This window comes from Dreissena polymorpha, chromosome 12 (assembly GCF_020536995.1).
Source record: "Dreissena polymorpha isolate Duluth1 chromosome 12, UMN_Dpol_1.0, whole genome shotgun sequence".
NCBI lineage: Eukaryota > Metazoa > Mollusca > Bivalvia > Myida > Dreissenidae > Dreissena > Dreissena polymorpha.
In genome coordinates, this window is record NC_068366.1 from 5,284,690 (window position 1) to 5,310,219 (window position 25,530).

A 25,530-nucleotide genomic window follows, 5' to 3' on the forward strand; every position below is an offset into this window, starting at 1 on the left:
GCGGTTGGTTTGTAATAAGTTTTGTAAATGTTGCTGTAGGCACGGAGTTTATATTGAAAGGAGATGAATCGAGTATTTGACCCTTACTGTAGTAAATTCAATCTTATGCAAAAACTATTCATCCGATTTTATTGGTTTATACGTTATCTTGTTGCTTATTAATTCCTCTTTCAAAAAAATATAACTTTTAGCATAATCCCGTTGTTATTAATGGATTTATAGCGAGTTAAACACAAGAAATACACATTTTATGTTTTACCACCGCGCGTTTTAACGTGTTGTGGCTATCGATCTTTTACAATTAGCGTACAGCGAAGCGCCGAGGTTATACATTTTGATGTACCCATTCACGTATTTTGTTAAATTATAGTTTCATTTCTAGGCCGATTTTGACAAATTATATATCATTAGAAAGCTTACGTAACGTAGTTTTCAGATATATAAATATATATTAAGTGATTCTTCTGATTTCGACAGCCCGGCTAGTTATAACTTTAACTTTTGCAAATATCATACCGTTTTGGAGTTTTAGAATCTTGATTTACGGTTGACATGTTCGTACTTAATACCAATTTGTAGCGTTTATATTTGGAGTTCAGTTTTAAAATTTACATCTTGCTTAGGAGAATAGAATTCTGTATACGATAGAACAAAAATTGTTTAAAAAACGAAAGTAATTAAGGAATGAAGGCGGAAAAAAGTAGCGCGCGTTCCTAACGCACTGAACTGATGCTACGGTCTTGGCGATTATGCTTTTGTTTAGAAACCGGCCATTGAATTTCCTTTGCCATATTGTTATATTTTTTAAGGAATGTAGTATTTTGTTCACGAAACATATCAATAAAGCTTATTATAAATGAATCTTAATAAATTAACGATTTCAGCTCTTGTTTATAACACAGAAAGGGTGTTAAATTTATGATGAAACAGCGTCTATAACGGACCCTCTCGATATTATTCGGCTTTGCATGCATACTTGAAATAAAATGGGTGTCAAAAACATTCATCGTTTGCTGTTTATTATCAACGAAGTAATTATGTATAATTATATGAAGTGTTATTTACCTTAAATTATTAATTTATTAAAGATTCTTGAAAATCACGGTCGGTGTTACGCGGGTCATTTCGTATTTTGACATCAGGGCATCATGTCCAACTATTCAAAATCAGATTTTTTTTCACTGGGACGATGACGGCTTGGATTTAGACAGGCAGACAGATAGTTTATTCCGACTTATACAACAGTACATCGTCTTCAACTCAAATATATAAATTATTTTTAGACGAATTGTTAGGTGATTACACATATAGCAGTGATGATTCTGAGAATGTTGCCATGTTTCTTATCCGTGTAATCTAGAGTCCGTGGTTTGAGCATTTTATCGAGGTGTTCAATAAAAGACATCTCAATAATCTTGTTTATTGATAGATCTGTGGTTTTATTGCCCCTGTGTTCAGCACAAACCAATTATCTCGTTATGATCAGACACTGTGCCGACAAATACTAAATAACACTATGGTGTCATACGCCACAGCAGGGACCTATACTTGTTTATTGGTCCCTAACCACAGGTGGCGATGTCTGGTCAGTTTACACTTTTTATGATACCTCCATGTCTTCTCGTGGTATTAGTGGTCATTTCTTGGAGTAATGTAACGCCAAATACTCAATTTTGCGTTTATAAGATATGTAGTGTATTGAAAACATTTATATAGTCATCTGCCCATACAGATTGCCATAAACTAAATACTGTATAGATGTCAGCCAGCTTAATCATAATAATTATAAGTTTTATTTCAAGTATGCATGCAAAGCCGAATAATATCGAGAGGGTCCGCTATATACGCTGTTTCATCATAAATTTAACACCCTTTCTGTGTTATAAACAAGAGCTGAAATCGTTAATTTATTTAGATTAATCTATAATAAGCTTTATTGATATGTTTCGTGAACAAAATACTACAATATATTCCATAAAAAATATAACAATATGGCAAAGGAAGTTCAATGGCCGGTTTCTAAACAAAAGCATAATCGCCAAGACCGTAGCATCAGTTCAGTGCGTTAGGAACGCGCGCTACTTTTTCCGCCTTCATTCCTTAATTACTTTCGTTTTTTAAACAATTTTTTTCTATCGTATACATAATTCTATTCTCCTAAGCAAGATGTAATTTTTAAAACTGAACTCCAAATATAAACGCTACAAATTTGTATTAAGTACGAACATGTCAACCGTAAATCTAGATTCTAAAACTCCAAAATGGTATGATATTTGCAAAAGTTAAAGTTATAACTAGCCGGGCTGCCGAAATCAGAAGAAAAACTTAATATATATTTATATATCTGAAAACTACGTTACGTAAGCTTTCTAATGATATATAATTTGTCAAAATCGGCCTAGAAATGAAACTATAATTTAACAAAATACGTGAGTGGATACATCAACTGTATAACCTCGGCGCTTCGATAAAAGATTAATAGTTACGACACGGTCACGTGACTTAGACACAACAAGATAATTGGCGTAACGGTCCCGTTTCATATCCGTGTAATCTAGAGTCCGTGCTGTAGGATATGTATGCACAATAAATACTAACGCTCTGGCATATTGTGATGGTGATATGATTATATATTGCACAATGAATATGTGATGATGTTCTTGTGATAATATTGAGGCTATAATTAGTTTTTGAATTAAGCTAGCTAATTTCAAATAAGATACAAACACATCCCAATCCTAAAATTATCAGTAAGTTATAGTATTGTTTGCCTCTAGGCGCATAATTAATTGAAGGCCTAGTTTATCTTTTAATCCTCGCCCCATGTGGTGTCCCAGTGGGTACACTGATATTAATACACGATGTATTGGTCCAAAATTAAATCTCTTATAAAAACATGTCTCTCAGGTGACTGAAAAATGGCTGTGTAGATACAACAAATACTACTACAACGGAGACTAAGATAACACATGTTACAATTAATTTGTCTTCCTTGCGTTCTTCTTATACGACAAACACTTCTAAAACAAAAAAGCAACAAGCCGCTACTGCTACTGCTTCGGCTACTCTTACTGCTACTGCTACTGCTGCCGCTGCCGCTGCCACTGCCACTGCCGCTGCCACTGCCGCTGCCACTGCCGCTGCCACTGTCGCTGCCGCTGCCACTGCCACTGCCGCTGCTGCTGATACTGATAGTGCTACTGCTACTGCCACTGCTACTGCCACTGCCACTGCCACTGCCACTGCCGCTGCCACTGCCGCTGCTGCTGTTGCTACTGATAGTGCTACTGCTACTGCTGCTGCTGCTGCTTCTGCTGCTGTTGCTACTGCTACTGTTACTGCTACTGATACGGCTACTGATACTGCTACTTCTACTGCTACTGCTAGTGCTAGTGCTACTGCTACTGCTACTGATTCTGCTACTGCTACTGCTGCTGCTGCTGCTGCTACTGCTGCTGCTGCTGCTACTGCTACTATTGATAATAATTCTCCTTCTACTTCTCTTTCTAATATTGCTAGCGATGCTTCATAATTTATTTTTAAATATATCATTTTGTTAAAACAGGAAAGAACTGTTATATATATTTTCTTAAAGGGATCTTTTCACGCTTTGGTAAATTGACAAAATTGAAAAAAGTTGTTTCAGATTCGTAAGTTTTCGTTTTAGTTATGATATTTGTGAGGAAACAGTAATACTGAACATTAACCATGCTCTAATATAGCCATTATATGCATCTTTTGACGATTTTAAAACCTAAAAATTATAAAGCGTTGCAACGCGAAACGATTGAATAATTTGGAGAGTTCTGTTTTTGTCGTTAAATTTTGTGAAACTACGAAGATTGCTTATATAAGGTATAAAATACGTCGAGAATGTGTACTCGGCGGAATAGCTCAGTAGGCTTAAGCGTTTATACTACAGGACTCTGCCAGGACTTCAGGGGTCACCGGTTCGAACCCTGCTCCGGGCAATGTTCATTTTCTTTTTTTAAATTTTTTTTTCTTGATTTTTTACTGGAGCTTTTATGATCCAATGTTTACATTTATCAATATAAAGAATTTAATGAATAAGTTAAAAAAAATGCCAAAATCTGTGAAAAGGCCCCTTTAAAGGTGTAAAGAATCTAAATTTTTCTGCGATTAAAGTTTTATTTAACTGGATTAGTATAGGCCACATAACAGACGCTATTGTACTGATTTGTACTAAACAACAATTTGTCATAATCAACAGTTTTAACATGCCGCAGTTTCCTTGGAAGTTAACCTTTGATTGGAGTTATGTATAAAACATTAACAAGGTATTTGTTGACAGTTTGTCCTGTCACAATTATATATTAGTTGAGCCAAACGTGTGATAAAGATCCCTTTTGGGGTGGCGATAAATACTATTTATATTGTTCAACAGTGGGAGACTGAGAAAACATATGTTACAATTAATTTGTCTACTTTGCCTGCTTCTTCTTTATATATTTTTCTTGCTAATCGTTTAAGTTTAGTTTTAGTTAAGTAGGTATATCAATTTACATTTTTTGATAGATATTTATTTGGATAGTAATAGTATGTTTTATTTGACTTGACATCATTGAACCGGTTTATTCATTGATAAGATCGGGATCTCCACAGGTGTTTAATCTCGATTGTTAGGTGGGGAGAAGGGTCCGAATGATAATGTTGTCGTCGGCTTACGAATCACATTTCACAAGTTTTAGACAAATATGCATACGTTATAAACCTAATTTAAGTATTACATAGATAATAACTTATCTTTATTTTGATGAACTACGTTTAAGGTATAAAACTATAATTATCTATGTGTTGTGTGCCGCATACATACCATCTTGCTTTTTTAAATTTGATCACAACGGTCCGAAGTCATAAACATTCATTATGCATGGTTGCTTAAGCACAGTGTATACTAACTAACCTATGTTTATTGATGTTTGCTAGGGTTATTATTATTATGTTTTATTTTTTTTTATTTGGGGGGGGGGGGGAGGGCTTTTATAGAAGATTTCAACTAGTCCTTCAATTAACGAAAAAAATATTGGTATAGGAAATATAAAAGAGTAATAGACAGCTTCATTCATGCTGTTCTATTATGGTGTTTTAACGCATATAATTATGTATGGTTGATGAAGCACATTGTATGCTACCGATGTTTATTGTTGTTTGATGATGATGTTAAGTTGGTGTTGCTGTTGTTGTTAATGATGATGATGAGGAGGAGGAGGAAGAAGATGAAGAAGAAGATGATGCTGATGATGATGATGATGATGGTGGTGGTGTAGTAGTGACGACGACGACGATGATGATGATTTTGATTATGATAATGAGATTTGAATTAAATTAATGCGCAAAGATTTTTCTTTTTAGCGGCCAAGTGCAGATATCTGCGCTCGGCCGCTGTAAGGGTTATGTAATATTTGCAATCTACATAGCAGTCAATAGCCGATACCAAGCACCATATGCTTATGAGAAACAAAAGCAAAATATTGGCAATCGCTGAAATCTCGAATATGACTTAATCATTTTATTAAATGAAAACCGGTAACTATTTAAAACGGTTATTATATTGCAACAACTTAGCGGTATTTGTTCGAGTACGCGATCATTTGAGAACAAATAATGTTGAAGCTTTATCGGAATTCCGGAAATTTGCGAACGGTACCGATTTTTCCTGGTTCTTTTTTATTGATTCTGATAAGTTAGCGGCCGGCACGGACATGAATATTAACTGACGAAAACCTCTTCGCTACTTTCCGAAAATCTTCGACATGTTGCAAATATCCGTAATATTCCGCATTGTACTCACCAGAAATTGCAACTAGAAAGACTACAATAAATCAATTAGCTACGGCTCGGGCGGGGATTTACCTTTTATCCATGTAAGGGACCTAATGCCCCAGACTACCGGCTATTTTTTCCGGAATTTGAACTTGATACACTTGATATCCCTGAATTAAATATTTATATCCGCAATTTTGATCTCTAGAGTGCTGACTGTTAGTATTGTATTTTTCTGGAATGACTGTCGATTATGTGTTTTTAAGATTAAAACAAGCTTACAAAGAACTTTGTGTTTGCTTTTTTGTACGCTTTCTTTTTAAAAATGTATTGTCCGCCACGGACGCAACAATTGACCAAATGTACCAGATTGTGGTCTCTTTAAAGTGCTATGTTTTTACTGCCGTGATATCTTTAACAAACTACACATTATTGATCGTGGACGTTTTATACTCTTATTGAATTTGTTTCCCCAAAATATGCTCTTCTATTAGTAGATGTTTAGGTGACGATGTTCTAATTATAGATCTTACACGGCCAAGAAACACTAGATAGGTCTTTGCAAAGAGAGCTGTTGGATATCGTGAATGCGTTCAATGTGGCCTGTTTATTTCAGAAAGCTATGTGCAATGTTTTATTGGGATTTCTATCAAATTGCCAATTGCAAAATTTGATTTAATTCATTCGGACCTACAAGCGGGAAACTTCTTCATTAAAATTCAATGGGCTTTTAGGAAGTTCGTTGAAAGGCCAAATTTGACGTTAAACAGCAACGCCGAAAAAATTGCTACTCAGTCTTATTTTTCACTTTTTTTGTAAGATTTACCAGTAGACGTTCTTCAGTGAAATTAAGCAAACACACAGTGCCGACAAATATGGAAGGGTATTTAGGTAAAAATTACATCCTTCTTTGTGCCTGTGTCATGATTCTTGATGGTACTTTCAATTAGTATGTAGACACCTTTTCATGCTTGATGACACTTACATCTTGCCTGATGTCCAATGTCTATTTACATTCTGCTTAATGGTATCATGCATGTGTACAGATGCAACATTCTTGTTCGTTAATTGCATGCTGCATATGTGTATGTTGGTTTGTGCAGAGAGACTTGTGCAATAGGCGCAGTGCATAATGGAATCAAATATTAATGCGTTTAATAAATTAACGCGATGGTAAGATGTGAGTTTCACCCAAGCACAAAGCAACATACTATCATGCATGATACAATGATGTCAATTGACAGTCATTCCGAAATGCTACGGAGCAATCGGGACACCTCGGACAATTCCGCCATATCGGCGATCGTCTCTCGGGTGTATTTGGTGGAAGGATATGTCTAACGCCTCTAGGCGGAAGATATTACACCGAAAATATAGTTCGGGTTACACACCAATAAATTTGCACTAAATCAACCGGTAATACAGATATATAAGGACCAATATCTTTAAGGAGTAATATAATAGAATATTCATTAATGTTAATGTTTAAAATTAGATATTATTGCATGCAAAATTTTCAAATTTTAATAAAATGTTAAGAAAGCCAATTAGTTGTTTATTGAAGTGAAAACAACAACATTATTCAAACTTAAAAGAATCAGTATTTCTTAAAATATATTCATTGCAAAATTGCTGATGTTCGGCTGCCGGCAACAATCTTTGAGATTTAATCAATATGTTTATGTTCTATACCATAAACAATCGTACAACACTGTACAATGGTACAGAGAAAACTCTTCCGTGTAATATAAGAAATAGTAAACTCCACGTTGGTCCCAATGGCATTATAGTGACCAGCCAGGCAGTCACAAACTGTATATGGACCATAGCCATAAGGCCCTCAGTGGGGCTATTATCAGTATTGAGACACCTGAAAGGTTTCATGGAATGGAATGAGTGGGGCTTGATTGAATTTCAAAAACGATTCTTTCTGTACATTTGATGATGGCAACCATACAGTACTTCTGGCAGATATTGTTTATATTTTATCCTAGGCATTTATCCAGATGTTGTTATCCCGACCAGGCAACTATCTTTTCAAAGCCTTAAACAATCAAGTGCCATTAAAATTAGGGACAGTGTAACAATGTTCAGTTTGGTAATATTAATATATTAAGGCATAACTTTGCCCTTGGAAATGAACTCAATTCAGAATGGCCTCTCAAAAAAAGACATACTGTACTGGAAATGTTAAAACTGAGCAGTGGTGTTGTTAAAATTTATATTATTTATCTTTTAAGAAACTTTAAGATACATATCACAGGCATGCCCATGGTTTTGGGTCTTTACTCTTTAGACGAGAAACAAAAGCACTAAATATGGTCGACAGTGCAGGCAACAATTGTAAAAAGATATTTTCCATCCCTGACTGCCATTACTGACATGAAGTAATTTAACTGTAATATGTCTGGAAACAGTGTCAGTCACACTTTTCTAAATATTGATTTATTCATGCATATGTATATATATGTCATACAAGTACAGATCATACAATACAGTCAATTTAGAACATTTAGCAATTGGAAAACAATTATCACAGGTTTTGGATCACAATGCATTGATATATCACATTTTGAATATCACAGTCAAAGTTAATCATTTACATTCAGTTACAAGTAAATAGTCAGTGTATTTGGAAGAAATCTGAAATAACAAGTAGTTACAAGATGTTGAAATCAAGACATAATATATATACCACAGGATGTCCCATGAAAGGTTTGCAACTTATTTCCAATGGGGCCCTATAGATGGGTGGAAAATGTACAAAAATGGTGGCATTAATACGCATAAAAATATCGTTAATTTAAACTTGAGACTATAGTCTTGAGATCAAATAGTAATTAGCATATATTATTAAAGACTCTTTAATAAAGAGCATTAGTTACACAATGTTTCCTACTATCTTGTCATCACATTTAAATGTACGTACAAATACTTTATTGATGACTTATTTGAACAACAGTAATATATATTCCGGTTATATATATATATATAACATATTCAGGCCTCAAAAAAAATGCTAGCTACGCCCCTGAAGAATCTTATTCTTCAGTTCACCTTTTTAATAATATTATTAACAATAGATGTAGCAGAAAGATCAGCTTCGAATATTGAACCAAGGTTTTCAACAGATGATTGAGAAACAATAGTGTGATCATTGCATTTTACATTAAAATAATGAAGTTTAGATAATTTCCTTTTGGAACCAAACACTAAACATCCAGTTTTTCCAAGGCAGTTTGTTATCCACTAACCATTTAATACAATTTTCAAGTTCTTTACAAAAAACACTACCGATGATACTAGGATCTTTGTGAAAATAAAGGATGACACTTTCATCAGCATAAAGAATAAGTTTACATAAATACAATAATAAAAAATCACTAATATCCTATATCAGTGTTAAGGCATTATGAAATGGAAATGGGTATGAAAAGTAACAAGAACCCTACACATTTACATCACAAAACATCTGATATCTACAATTACTGGATATAATATACATGTTGAAAGTTAATATAAAGAGGGCAATACAAAAGAATGTACAAAAGTAGTAATAAAGACAAAACAACCAATTTACAATGTTAAGATTTATGCAGTTGTTGGCAATAAGAGAACAATTACCATTCTTTACTTTGAATTTTGCAAGTGTAAATCAGAACACAAGAATTGTTTCCCAGTCACTTTGAGCTATATAAGTGCCCAATGTTTACACTCAGTGAATTTGTAAAACCAACTTATATGTGCTAACTGTCTGTCCGAAAGCTTAAACATTTCCTATAACCTTTGCAATATTGAAGATAGCAACTTGATATTTGGCATACATGTGTATCTCATGGAGCTGCACATTTTGAGTACTGAAAGGTCAAGGTCATCCTTAAAGGTGAAATATAGGGCTTCAAAGCGGTGCAATAGGGGGCATTATGTTTCTGACAAACACATCTCTTGTTTTTACATGAAAAACCACAGACATTGTTGGAATTTGCCACATATTAGGCATTGTGTATACATTTTTTAACTCAATTTTCCACACAATGAAACAACCTTTTTAAAAGGCACCAACAAATGTTCCTCCATACCCTTTGCACGCTAAACAAAGAATCAGTTTTTAGCTCCACTGGCCAAATTTGTTCAAATTATGCCCCTGGGTCAAATTTGACCCTGCCCCGGGGGTCACAAAATTGTTCATGTGCTTAAATAGGGCCTATATTTAAGTATTTGCACATGCTGAGAAATATTTGTTTTAGCCTTTTTTTAGCAGTGGAGCGATACAAGGCCATTGTGGCCCTCTTGTTTATAAGAATATGTCAAAATGGGCAAAAGTCAGGGACAATACTGTCTAAATGCCCTTTTAACAACTCTGTTGACATGCGGCTGTAGTATATTTTCTCTGTAAATTTACAGCGAAACACATAATGTCATCATCATAAATGTATTGCTTACATGTATATAAATATGTTACGAGGTCTTACCCGGTATTTATACAAATTAACCTGGATATTTATGAAAAACACCATCTCCTTGTAAAGTGTAAAGAGAGAAGGCATTTGTTCACCAGTAACATTATGTTCATGACAGGTAAATAAAAAGCAGAGAAACATGAAAAATTCAGTTCCCAATTCATAGAGTTTTTAAAAGTTCAACTTTGCTTAAGTAATAATGCATCAATGTTGATTCTAAAGAAAAAGAGTAATCATTTATGCCTTAACTGTTCTGCTGTCCAGAAGCAAGGACGACATACACAACTTGACAAGCTTTACAACATTTATAGTTTTAGTTACTTAACAATCTAAAATAAATGTCCATTCTAAGTTTGCTGTCGTATTCTTCCCTTAAATCATACATGTTTCTTGCATAAGTGAATGTTCATGTCCATGGATCACAATGTATATAGAAACAAACATTATTTTGAATTATCTTTCACAGTTATATATTTAATATTAGGTTAATTTTGGGATACACTAAAGCAAATATTAACATTTGTCTCAAAATGGATCATCCTCTGAAGCCCCCGATGGGATTTAAACCCATACCTCTTTCCTCTGGAGAGGAAAGTATTCTATCTTAAAATACAAGGGCATGTAAGAGGAAAACTAGCAATTTCAAAGGGACGTTTTCACAGATTAGACATGTATTGAAGTTTGTTATTAAATACTTTAAATTGATAAGTCACAAAATCTAACTATAACATAAGAACTCCCCAAATTTTTTTTTTCATTATAGACTCTATGCTATTTTGATAAATGCAAACATTGGATCTAAAAAGCTGCAATAAAAAAGACAAGAATAAAATTGAATAAAAATATAGAAGTAACCCTCAAACGGGCTTGAACCATAGCGCATTGACCCCATGGAGTAAAAGTCTACCGTTTAGACCACTCGGCCATCCATACTCATACAATGAGTGATGTGTTTCATACTTTATCATGTTTATGTAAGCAATCCTCGTATCTCACAAAAATTCAAAATACAACGAAAACAGTCGATTTAATTTTAAATTTACTCGATGTCAATACTATAAGTACTCCTATCAGTATGTCAGTAATGGCATCTTTAAATTTTAACAAGTTTTTAAGTACGTTGTGGGAATTCACAGATCTACATTAAATTATTACTTAAAGAATGTTATCTTGAACAAGAAATATCTTTAAAAAAGATATACGGCGTTGATTTTGGTCGTTGTTTATGAACGATCAAAAGTTATCTCTATGAGATAAAAAGTAGCGGATGCCTTTTTTCTGCGCAGTTGTTAGCTACATCATAAGCAAATCAATTACGGGGTGTTGCGCCAGATTTCGTGGCTTATTTTGCTTTATGTGATATTATTACTCAGATATCTATATTTACAGAATAGAAAAACACAAGAAACATGAAAATAAACGAGTGCATATAGGTCAGCCGGCAATACTCGAATCTTATTTAATTGCATAATTATAGTATAGCGAATTATTGTGGTCATGCTTAATAAACTGGTCTAAATGGATAAATATTTCTAATTAATTTTATCAAAATTGGTCCTTATCATGCAAATTTTGAAACCATATTAAAAATCGATGATTGACATACCACAATAATATCGCCGAATATCTTTATTTAGTATCTTTCTGATCAAAACAGACTTCAAGTGCACAAAGTTTACGAGACGGCGTTTATATAAAGATTTCTGCAACTGACCGCAAACTGACCTTGATACCTTGCGGATTGGAATGCAATGCATTACAGTCACTACGTTATTGTCAGTAAGACACAATGATCGCAACCCCTTTTGCGAACTCCGGTGATGAACTGTATATAAACTCTGACTTTCACAAAATGACCGCGTATTGACCCGAAACCTCGCGGGTTGAAATGCAATGCAAGTAAGTACTAAATATGACAACATAGCCTTTAGTTAAACGCTTTTGCGCTGGTAATTCTCTGAAAATAAAAGGTGAACGCACAAACTGTATTTATGTCGAAAATTGATTGTAAAACTGTTCTATCTATTGGGCCTTTTCATTAGAGATAAAATTGTTTCATGCAGTAAAACAGTGTTACAAAGACGCGGATATGTTTCCAATGTTCTGGTGTTATACTCAAATCAGCCAATGGAATAAATGAAGTGTATTCATTCGTACCTAGCCGCGGGAAATTTTATTTGAGTATTATTGGACACTTACAAAGGTCAAGTCAGGGTGAAAAGCTGGCTTATTCAGCTTACGCCGAAAAAGACGAGCTAAATGACACATTTTAATTTTTCCTCTTTACGAGAAGGCCGCCATCTTGTTTTCTAAAGTAGTTCCAAATCCAATATGCCGGCCGCCTACGTACATCAGAGAGACGGTGTGGTGTAGCCCACTGTCCGATGCGTTCAGATTGGCTACGGAGGACTACGGAAATTTACGGCGTATAACGGAAATTTTATGTTATAGGAGAAGTTGCGCACCTTTGTAAAATATTTGCTACTGAACCGAAATTAACCGCGTGTTTGTAGACTTAACTTTTTTTTGGTTAATGACTAACCATAATTTTTGTACAGTAATTTACCTTCAATAACCAAAGAAAGTCTATGGATATATTTCAATATATGCTACTAATGCATGTATGCAGAGCTCCAGATAAGACGCTTAAAGTCGTAAAAAATTGAATTAAATTTAGTAAAAAAGTAGACTTAAACTCTGTGCGTACGGTTCCACATTGGAAAAATAAAATAAGAATTCAAAATGTGTGATCATGCGTAAAACTCAATATCAATGCATATAATGTAAACATTTTATCAATGAGTTCCCACTCGTCTAGGCCCTCATTACAATTATGAAATCAACAGCACTTTAACGTTATTATAAATAACAGACCATCTTTACAACAGTCGAAAAGCCGAACGTTTTCCATTATCTGGTCCTTTTATCGCAAAAAGTCTGCTGTAACCCGGCAATTGTCATGAGCTCTTCTTAGACTATAAACCTAAATGCGGATGTGCCAAAAATTATATTTACCTGAAAAAAAAAGAATTAATAATAGACTTTAAGGCTGGATTATTATAGAGTGTAAACCAAGATTTTGCTGAAAAAGTTATCTGGAACTTTGCATGTATGTTGAGAGGAAATCGATTACATAATTTCAAATTTACTAGAGTACTTTTATATTGCACCACATAAAATGCTTTAAAACTATAATATTGAAGTGCACATATAAACTTTATTATAGATGGGTAGGTATTTCGTGTCAATCTCTTTCACATATGAAAGAGCTGTTGGTCATGCTGCTTTAAGTACATATAGATGCATGACACAATTTAGATTAAGCAAAATAAAACACTAGGTATTTGCCAAGAGTCAAATATATACGAGCAGTAAGAGCGTAATCGTGCACAGCGAGACTTACTCATGTAGAATTGAAACTCTTATTGCTTTCTTTCGAAATAATTTCATGTGTCCGATCTAATATGCAATATGCCCGGTGTTTTTTTTTGCGGATTAATGTTCCGTTTTAGATCCATAATTAACGAATGCCTCAATATTTTCAAAAATTAACACCGGAATAATGTTCACCGACATTTTTTCATACAGATTGGATATAAATATTATAGAGCTTAACAAAAAATACATTAAGCCCTGTTCTACCGGCACACGTGCTGGACACACAGGTGGTTAGCGTGTGGCTATGATAATAATTAGTGAAAACATCTTTTTGAATGATAAATAATCATATTAAAACGAAAAATCAAATTTTCTATAAAAAAAAAAATCACTACCGTTTTATATATAACAAGGTATCCAACTCGAAATCATCCGAAAACGGGGTGCATCGTTTTGAGCAGCCATTACTAAATTAATTTTGCAGTGATTTTCATGACCCGGTCTTATTCAACGCAGAAATGAATTTCCTTTTAGGAAATGTATATATATTGTTATATTTCTACACATGCTGGGTCAAATTTTAAGAAATAAAGCTATACATAATTCGCTTGACCCAGTTGTGATCGATCAGACCGTATTTATGAATGAAATCTCCAGATGTAAAGACACAACTCCGCATTGGAGCAATGAAATCACTCTTGTGTTTAAAATGTCAGTTGGTTGAAATGTATGTAAACAAAGGTTTGAAAATGCGCTGGACAGTTAGTTTTGATGCATAATTCTACGGCAAGCACGGTAAGAATGTTTTTTTCATACGTTTTATTGAATTATGGTATCGAGGTTCGTGAACTTTGCAGGGAAAATGCCCATTTCCCCGTGAAGATTTCAGTCATGAATACTGTCTGATCGATCACAGCTGGGTCACGCGAGTTGTGTATCGTGTTATTTCTTAAAAGTTGACCCAGTATTTGTAAAAATATTGCAAGACATATACATTTCCAGAAAGGAAATTTATTTCTGCGTTGAATTAGACCAAGATCGTGAAAATCGCTGCAAAATTGATGAAGTAATGGCTGTTTAAAACGATGCATCCCGTTTTCGGATGATTTCGAGTTGGATACCTTGTTGAATATATATTTAACTTATTTTTTTTAAGAAAAGTTGATTTTTCGTTATAATATGATTACTTATCATTCCAAAATATGTTTTCACTAACTAGTATTATAGCCACACGCTAACCACCTGTAGCTGGACACTTTTAAAAAACACTATACAAATTCAAGTACTTATGCACTTAATTGATTGTAAACAATGACGGTTGAAATCCGTGCGTGGGAATTTTTCTGGTAACCAAGAGCGACGTCAACGTTCATGACAAACATGTTTATATGACATTTATTTATTGATTTTTTCCAACTTGATTGAAGATTATGTTTTATGATATTTTAATACATGTAGATGAAGTAGTTGTTTTCTCAACGAGGAGTACAATAGTTGTACAGTACTAGACACGAGTACTTGTAACTTTCAGGTTTCTCTGTATACCACAGACATTATATAGTCATAAAATGATAAATATGTGTTTATAGAAATTGTAATTATAGCATGGTAAACAGACTAGAGCAATCTGAAAGTTTCACGCACAGGTCTGTGGCAATGGGGGTTTGGGCTACTTTATAAATATGAGGTCGATATGCAATGCACATCGGTAGATTACGTCTACTGTAATTATTTGGACTAGGGAAGGGCCACAATTCCAACACATCAGCCCCGTTATGTTCTGAATTAAATACATGTATAATTTCTTGAGTGCCAATTGCATCTTACAAATATCAAAAACATTCACGGCAGTCAATTCATTGTGTAAACTTACTGGTCTTCATGGCAATAATGAACGTATTTAGTTTAATGGAGATTATATAACGAAGGGAACTAATTCAGCTTATTCAGTTTACTAGTCAAAATGATTCGGATGTTTTCGCTTTTTTTCCGAAAAGTAATTTATTCAACATACGGAAAATAAACGCGCGCCACCTGATGTCATAATTTAGTAACTTGCATTCTGCCTACTGCCTGTTGCTAACTGCCGTTGTTAATGACGCTTAGTGGCAAAACCGATTATGACTGGTTTCAGGAATAATGAACACACAAACATTGGATAGTCACCAAGCATGTTGAAACAATCATCAAGTATAACCGATAGAGAACAAGCATGTTGGAACTGTCATGAAGCATGTTAGAATAAACATCACGCATAATGTAAATATTATTCATGAATGATGTAATGTTGCAGCAATCATCAAGTATAAACGAATAGACAACAAGCATGTTGGAATTGTCATAAAGCAAATTAGAATAAGCATCAGTCATAATGTAAATATTCACCACGAATGATGTAACTTTTACCTAAATATCCTTCCATAGACATGTGTTGTTATTAAAATAGACATAGAGATTTGAGCATTGGGAGTGACCTAATCATACTGTGCTTTAGCAGTATTACGGAATACCGTTAGTGCCATCGTGGTTACACATTAAAATCCAGAGGGCGAGAACGCGAGAACGCGATAGTACGATGGCGACAATGTGACAATACGATGATGACAGGGTGACAATACGATGGCGACAATGCGATAGTACGATGGCGACAATGCGAGAACGCGATAATACGATGACGACAATCAGACAGTGCGATGACGACAGTGCGACAATACGATAGCGACAGTGAGATAGTACGATGGCGACAATACTACAGTTCGATAGTGCGATAATACGATGACGACAGTGCGAAAATACGAAATACGATGACGACAGTGCGACAATACGATGGCGATAGCCGACAGTGCAATAGTACGATGGTGCCAATGCGATAACGCGATAGTATGATGGCGGCAATTCGAAAATGCGATGGCGACAGTGCGACAATACGATGGCGACAATGCGATAGAACGATGGCGACATAGCGATGATACCACGGCGACAGTACGATATGACTATCGCATTGTCGCCCCCGTACTATCGCACTGCCGCCATTGTATTGTCGCACTGTCGCATTGTCGTCATCGTACTAGCGCGTTTTCGCAATCGTACGAACGCATTGTCGCCATCGTATTGTCGCACTGTCGTCATCGTACTTTTGCGTTCTCGCATTCTCGCCCTCTGGATTTTAATGAGTAACCACGGTGGCCCTAACGGTATTTTGTACAGTAAAGTGCGTAAAATCTGGTTTGGAATAACAATTTATATGCCGAAAACAGATGTTGAAAACCCGACTTTGTTTTATAAGTAGTAGTCTAAATATACAATGAGTTTTCCGAGCATTAAATAAACATATTCAAATAAAATTCATGTTCGTTTCAGTTGAAGTTCTTGTTAATAGTAGAAGCAAAGAACACAATAAAACGCTGATTGGGCTTACTAATTTGAGGCAAGAAAAAACACATCGCGCTATTATATATAACATATAACGCGCATCCGCAAAGTTCGAGCGCCCGTCTCGGTGCCGTCGTTTCCGGTGAAAGTTTCGCACAGGAGCTACTGAGTTTGGATATGAGACCACGAATCATGGCTTGACTTTATATATCAGTCAGCGTAGTACCTGACCAGACTGCGCGGTTGGACAAGCTAGGATGGACCAACTTTGGCCGCATATGACATAAGACCCATTTTCGCATAACGCGGGTCATCTGACTTTTATAATGTGTATATAGCTTTGAATGGAATTTGCACATAGTTTTTGGCATGGACTTATTGTTATGTTAATGTGTTGCACGCTTTCAAAAGCAGAGGGCATATATAAGATCAATTATACTACGGAGTTCATTTTCTGTTGCAAAATGAAATGCAATAAAGATTGTTACACAGCGGTGTGTACAGTATGACAGCGTTGTCTGTCTGCGATGCATTTATACTGGTTCTAAGCTGGCATACTCACCAATTGGACTCAACCATCTGCTCGAACAAGAAATGATAAGTTCTACTAGCATAAACCTTTAATTGTAACTCATTTTAAAAATATTCATGTTATTTATATTATTCAATTTATTATTCAAAATTATAATTATTATTTCCTTTATTGTTTTTTTTTCGCATTAAGAAACTTATTCGGCTTACGAAACTGAAAAATCCCATTGGAAAAAATCCCATGGGAGAAAAAATCCCATGGGAGAAAAAAATCCCATGGGATTTTTTTCTCCCATTTTAAAATGGGATTTTTTTATTACTATATATTTTTATATATAATTGGCATAAAACCAATATACAGTCCTTAAATAACGTTAAAATACTTGCAAACGCAAATAAAACACGTTTTTTAAAATGTTCAAAATCCCATGGGATTTTTCTCCCATTTGCAAATTATGGGAGAAAAAAAATCCCATGGGAAAAAAAATCCCATGGGAAAATCGAAAATCCCATTGGAAAATGCAAAAATCCCATGGGAACCCCAACTTTGCTTATAAATTTGATAGTGAAGAAAACGCGTTTTTTGAGTGAAAATAACCAATTATTAATCAACGATAAGACTTTTTCGCATACTATGTCTCAAAGTAGCAAATCTTTAAGAAAAAGGGTACTTAAGTTTGCGAAATTTCGGTTTCGCAAAGTTTTTCCGGTGGCCGTTTAAATTGTTTTTTTGGTGCAGTTACTCATTAATAAGCTGCGATTAAGTATGTGACATGTCTTTTTGCTTAGACATTGTTCGTAAAATCACTGTTTGCAGTTTCACCTTACATCTGTACGTTTGGACTAAGTCAATACGGGTTATGGCATTTACAAAAAGACTACCAGCATCTGCTGTGGAAATCTTGCATTGTCAACAGTAGCCAAAACGATACAAATGACAATTGCGTCGTTTCTATTCCCTTATAAAGCCATACATTATCTTGTTTTAAAGTCACCCAGCAAATTAGGCGTTTATTTAGGGGGACGGGAATACTCATGGACTTTAGACAATGAGTTATTTCAGTTAGGCTTAATTTGATACCATGTGTAATTACTTTCCCTGAAAACACACACGCAATCGTTTAAACAAACATAATGAAACTCCATATAATGTTTCAGGTCCAAAACTTATGTAGTTATCCGCTAAAGTTTGGACATATTCTGTTCTTGATGTACTAAGCCTAGTTTTTATGTGATTTTAAAGGTTACTTGATCTTTCAATTGGCTAAACACGTCATTTGTAAATAGTTAAGTTATATCGACGTTGCAAATGTATAAGACAGTTGCATTTTGTTTCTGATTTCCCAGACATAATGTTGTATAATAGTTTACGTATTTGGCTAATGCATTCGTGATGAGTTGTCATTTCCATTTCCGAAAAGTGGGCGATTGACGTAAGCCAATTATTCATGTCTGAAACAAAACTGTTTTATGGCGGTCGATAAAAAACACGCTTTCCTATTTCACAAACCATAATCCACAAACACACACACACACACACCAAAACAGAGAAACATTGGAACACTATTTTGGTTAATTTATCAAGCATACTAAGATAGCAATTGCGAAAACTTGAAAATAATGTTTTACATCACTATATTTATTTGACCGTTTACACATATAACCATTTTAGATCTTACAACATATTAAAACATGGTCTTTTATTTTAAATATTTGTTAACGTATCTTCTTTTGACATAAAAAGTAAATGTCAAACCAAAAATAGAATATAAACCGTATTTAACAATTTTTTAATTTGTGAATACTTGTATTAAACATATTTGACAGCACATCTTTATAAATAAATATATTATTAATTATTTATATGGTATTTGCTTGAAATGTTTCATTATATATTTATATTATCTATATATCCACGGCATACATAACAGTAAATTAACGTTTTTTTCATGAATGTCTCACAATTTAAAGCACGAAGATATAATCCCGACGCGCGGGATTGTGTCGGTTCAGTTCGATGGCTGTAAATCAAATACATTTATCAAAAATGTCAAGCCAACTATCTTTCCGGATAGTTATTGTTTTGCGGTGAAACCATTAAATACAAAAGCGCACATGCTTTTTGTGTTATAAAAATACGCGCATGCGTTGGTGTTGTTATTTAGGATAAAAATAAATTTATCTTTCATCATGGGCTGAGGGGAATTTTTTAATTAACTTGACGCAGACCGAAATCTGTATTTATAGCTGATACGTGATTCATATACTAGTAATGTGTTTGCTGACTGTGCTACATTTGAAATGAAAGGTGTTTGTCATATCTCCAAACTGGTATTTAAACCCATCTAATATACACCCGGTTTGTAATGTTAGCACTTGTCTTACAACGTTTATTCAACCAATACGTGTTTTACGACATGTTCAAGTAAACGTTTCGTGTGTTTGCTGAACTTTGATTTCACCAAGTTTTCAAAGATAAATAAAGGTGACACTTTTCCCGATATCCGCCTTAGATTCATTCACATGCATAATAGTTTAAACACTCTTTATAAAACAGACGTAAACTAAATTAATTTGTGTATATCGTAATTCAAATTAAAAAGCCGCGTGTTCTGTGTTTATAGCTTAATCCTTAGCTCCAAAATGTCCGTCTTTCGAACCCCAACCCAGACACTTTGTAAAAAAATGTTTTTCTTCTTACTATCATTATTTATACATTCATGTACTCCAAATAGTTCAGCTTTGATAGTAACTTCCGAGCATGATATTTAAAACAACACACAACTTTCTTAACAAATCCCTTTAATATGAAAATGGTCCGATATAAAAGTACTTTGGCCAGAATAATTGTTTGAGTAAAATGTTTGTCCTGCTTTTAGAAACATAACACCTGTACTGACATGTTAGTGGGTCTTATAAGTTTGAATGAAAACATGCACAGTTGGAATTGTGATCCAAACATGTGAATTGATTCGTTGGTCAGCCATTGGTTGGTTTGTTAATACATCTTTATGACTCACTCCCCCTCCCCCCAAAATTACACTTTTCGAGATTGTTTTTGAAGTTACACATTTTCATGAATGTTAATCCTGTTAATACATATAATAAGTAATAAATGCATAATTGTGTTTGGCAAATGTGTTTTTCGATATAATTTGAAATACTTGTTTTCTTCAGCACGAAATTTCGTCATTAAAAATGATAATTTCGTCAGCGCTTACATTCGCTAATTTCTTATTTTGAAAAACAAATTGCGTCAGTAAATACAAGATTTGTTTGTAAAACATGTCCGAGAGAAATCGCGATTGCGTAAAATAGTGTAGGAGAAAAGAGAGGACACTTGGGGGTTCAGTTTGTCCTATGCAAATTAATTGTCTTTTGATATCATGTTATAATAATGGGGATTTATTATTGAATGCCATTGATAAGTTCATTGCTATGATAAGCGGATGAGCAAGACTGAATAACCGTTAACGAGTGCTTGAAATAACTAAGCCAATTGCCAATTAGACAACATCCCTGAAAAACACACAATGGGTAATAATGTTTTTAACAATAAGCTTATCATTACTATTCTAACTGAACGAACTCATTCGATACAGCTGAACTGCATTCGCGTTTTACATCTATGCCACGTGTCAGTTAAGAACACTGTATAATGTGCATCCCTTGGTGTCAAAACCGGATTTATTTTGATTACAAAACGGACGAACAAATTCTGAATGCGTGGAGTTCGTTGGTGTTTAATGTTTCCTGCGTATTCAGTCTTAATGTTGTATGAATATTCGACATCATCATTCGGTAGGATTTCAAATTTCAAATTGAACAGACGAAATAAACGAACAGTTATGCCTTACAAATAATATTGGTTTCATAAAAATCAACTGGAGGCTTTCTTTTATGTTTTGCCGAATAGTGATAATTTTTTCAAAGAAACCGGTTTTTACTTTTTTCAAATGTTCAAGACAATTTATACACTTTATCAAGTATATGATAAAAAACGACTGTTTTTATTATTAAATGCATTCGGTCAAACTTTGTCTTTTTTTTCGTCGCTGTTTTAGTGATGGTTTTCTCTAATTTATGTAATTATCGTATTATATATTTCTACTTATAGTATATTTGCATGCCTTCATTCAAGGCTGATACTCTTATAGATCCAGCATTATTAAAACACATTCGAGAATATATGGTCGTACATGGTTAATAATAATTAAAAGGCTTTGACCTGTTTTGCATCGACTTTAACGATGCGGTAATAACATGCGCATGGTCTTCCCAATTACATTTGAAACCAAAAAAGTGATAAAACTATATTAGCTGGTTGATATGTTTGATGAAAAACACGTGTGATGCAACAAGAATGCCAGCGAAAGCGGTAAAATACTAAAACCGTTGATCCGCTTATTTTATTATTCTGTTATGTCGCTGATAATTTATGGATGCTGTCATAGACGTTTTGCATTGATGGTTCATATTGACTTTAGCATTAAATTTATGTTAAAAAAGGTGTTCTACCGTCAAAACAACATTTTCGCATAGTCCTTTTCATAGAATACACAATGTCTTTCCATAAAATGGATTTAATGGATATGTTTAGAATAATATGCAATTATTAAATGTATATATGTAAGCATTATTATATGAATGCATCTATATTGTATGTACATTAATTCAATATTCAGATACCAACCTACTTAAGAATTTGCAATGAATCCCATATTTGAATTGCTTCAGGCAAGTAAGTGATAGTTGATGTTATTTTGCTGGGGCGTTCAATATACCCCCATCCATTTTCCCTTAACAGAAAAGCCCCCTATTAATGTTAAAAGATACATTGTTACTGCAGCTAGGATTGATTTTTATTGTTCTGGCAATAAACTATCGTCAAATAAATCACTCATTTAGTTGGATGACTTTGAGGACTGTAGGAAACGTTGCAGAAAATAAAGTAACAAGTCAGCATAAATGTTATGTCCACTGTATACAATTTCCGTGTGTTTTGAAACGTTTAAGAATTATCATGAATAGTTTGTTTTCCTAGCAAACGATACTCGCTTAACTTTCGCGTATCATTTTCGTTCCAATGTTTTTATTTGTTTGAAATTATCATGTCGTCGAATTGAGTAAATTTACACGAAATGTGGGACAGTTTTTTTTTTCAATTGCATGACACAAGAATATAACTAAACAATTCATATCTTAGTCGAATAAAGCATTTGCAAATCTGAAAAGAGCATTTATTAATTTAGGTAAATCAATCATTGCTTTCATCTGGCCCAGGATTCGTATTAAATTAATTATCATTTTCAAACCAATATTAATCCAATTAATTTATCCTACGCTTGCAAAATTTCAAATTACAATGTAATTTGAATTCACGTTCATTTATCTGTGCATTGTATTTTCAAACATTTAAATGCTCTCTTCTGCTATGTGAACATTTAACCTTTGGATAATTTGTTAATGCAGCAAGGTCATATGCAGCAAGGTCATATGCAGCAAGGTCATATGCAGCAAGGTCATATGCAGCAAGGTCATATGCAGCAAGGTCATAATGGGAAACTTACTATACTGATATAAACAGTTCTTTGAGAGAGTTTCGTATTATTCATATTGCCACGATTCGTATTACTGTACTTGATATAAAAACTTTGACAGCACACATGGCAAAATAATCATTTTATCAAATTGTATGTTGAAACAATTCCACATATATAAAAATGCAATTATGTGCTAGAAAATATTGATTCGAAAATAATTATTTACAAACAGTTTTCCATTTCATGATACAGCAAAATGCAATATTTATGCGTGACACGATTCAAAGCGTACATTTGTAGGTTGTGATAATATTAATGCGACTTAAGGTTATTTGTCAACGTTTTCAGACGGTTTTCTTATTTTCAGTTTCAAAATATATGTATCAAACGTGATAAAGTCTTTCAACAACACAAATGTTGGACTATAACTGAACTATAAAGTAACTTCGAGTTGATCGAAATATTTCATTGAATCCGTTTAACATACATTTTATTCAGTTTACTTTGCTGCATCCATTGTTTCTTTTATATGGCACAGTAACACATAACTAGCTAATAGACAGTCTCATCAATATATCGTTAACGTAATTTTATATGACGCATTGTTTCTTACACACTACTGGTTTTGTGTTTAAATTTAATGCGTAAATCCATAGTCACATAGACGTTTTCTTGAGATAAGACAACAACATTCTATTCAGTTATCTATTGTATTGTTAATTCATTAAAATAATTGCATGCCTTGGCAAACAACAATAATTCTGTTTGCAAACATAAAACTCCAAATCGTGTTATCGTTAAAGAATCTTTAATTTGGTAACTCAATATTTTAAGACGAAAGAATAATCCCCTAATATGTGTGCTTCGACTACATTATCATGATGTAAATTAAAAACACGTTTTAATTGTATTTGGGATAGTACTGTTTGGTTTGAAAATCAATTTACAATAATCTACATAATTTTAGGAATGGCCGTGTTTTTTTCTTTCGACTGAATACAATTTGCATGAACTGTCAGAAGTTCGTCAATACATTCCATTGTATAAACTCTGATTAACACGTCTGTTTGCAGCTCCTCTTTTCCCTTCCCTTCCAAATTAACAAATACGAACATGCAACATCGAAAGAGAGACTTGTTTTTAATAAGGATTATAATATTGACATATCTACAAGCATATACAACATTTGATATTAAGATATAAACTTACTCTGGGTCTCGCCTTGTGTTACATCATTGCTAAAATGAGTGCAACTATTAAGGAGTTATGAAACATTAACAAAACGAATTTACCGTCATATGAGTCCATTTAGCGAAGTAGGAAATTGTGTTGTGGACGAAAACAAACGTTTTAAGTGCCTTTGTAAATTCCGAATAAGCTTTTAATATTACAGTTTATCGCTATAAATTGCGAAGCCGTTGTTAATCCTTCCGTTCTGTGATTTAAATGATAACACTTGCTAATTTATACCAAACGCAAATCTGACTAAAATGTTTGTGTAATTTATAATATCATATACACACGACCAGATTGTTATTTCGTATCTCACAGTGTAAACTCGTTGTCTGTATTCCTTTTTTATGACGTCATTAATTAACACATCATAATGAACTAATGATGGCTTGTAAACAGTTGCGTACTTTAATTCATAATGTTATCTTAACGAATGTATGCATGCATTAGTTGGTGAACTGGTGACGTTTAAGGTTTTCTTTCCATCGTAATAAAGTACATATATAATGGAATATTTCATACGTCATGGTGTTTGATTGTGGTAATCCCACTCGTAGATTGTACTTATGCTACGTAACTAAATAGACGCGTGCAAAACTACATATCCAAATAATCAATGTAAATGAATAATAGTAGATTGTATATTGCATAAGCATGTTTCTTCTTTTTAAGTGTATACATTTACGAACTAGACAGTGTGCTTAATAGCGTATTGTATAATCGTGTTGTGTTAATAACAGATCACCGACACAATCAATATGACTGCCTTAAAAAATAAACATTCAATGTGCTTTATCAAATGGAACAAATAACATTATGTAGAATGAAATTACTTGAAATTGTGTCAAATATTAAATGGTTTGTTTTTTTATATATCTTTTTGTCCTATTGTGTATCAGTTACATACTTACCGTTTTTTTAAACCATAACTTTGGACGGACTGTTTGAAAATGTTATTGGAGATCAGATGTAATAAGTTACAATGGATTATCTTTATTTTGACGATTCAGTTACATCATCAACATTGTTCCTATTTATTACTCTTATTCACATATTTTTTTTAATCAATTAATCATCGTTTGAACTGCGTACTTAACGAACATAAACACGTCAATCAAGTGAATACAATAATTAAAAACAAACTTACAAGATTATGAGACGATTTATATGCACTGAGTGTTCTAATTTGGCATTCTGGAAAAAGTAAAATTATAAATCTTAACGGGCAG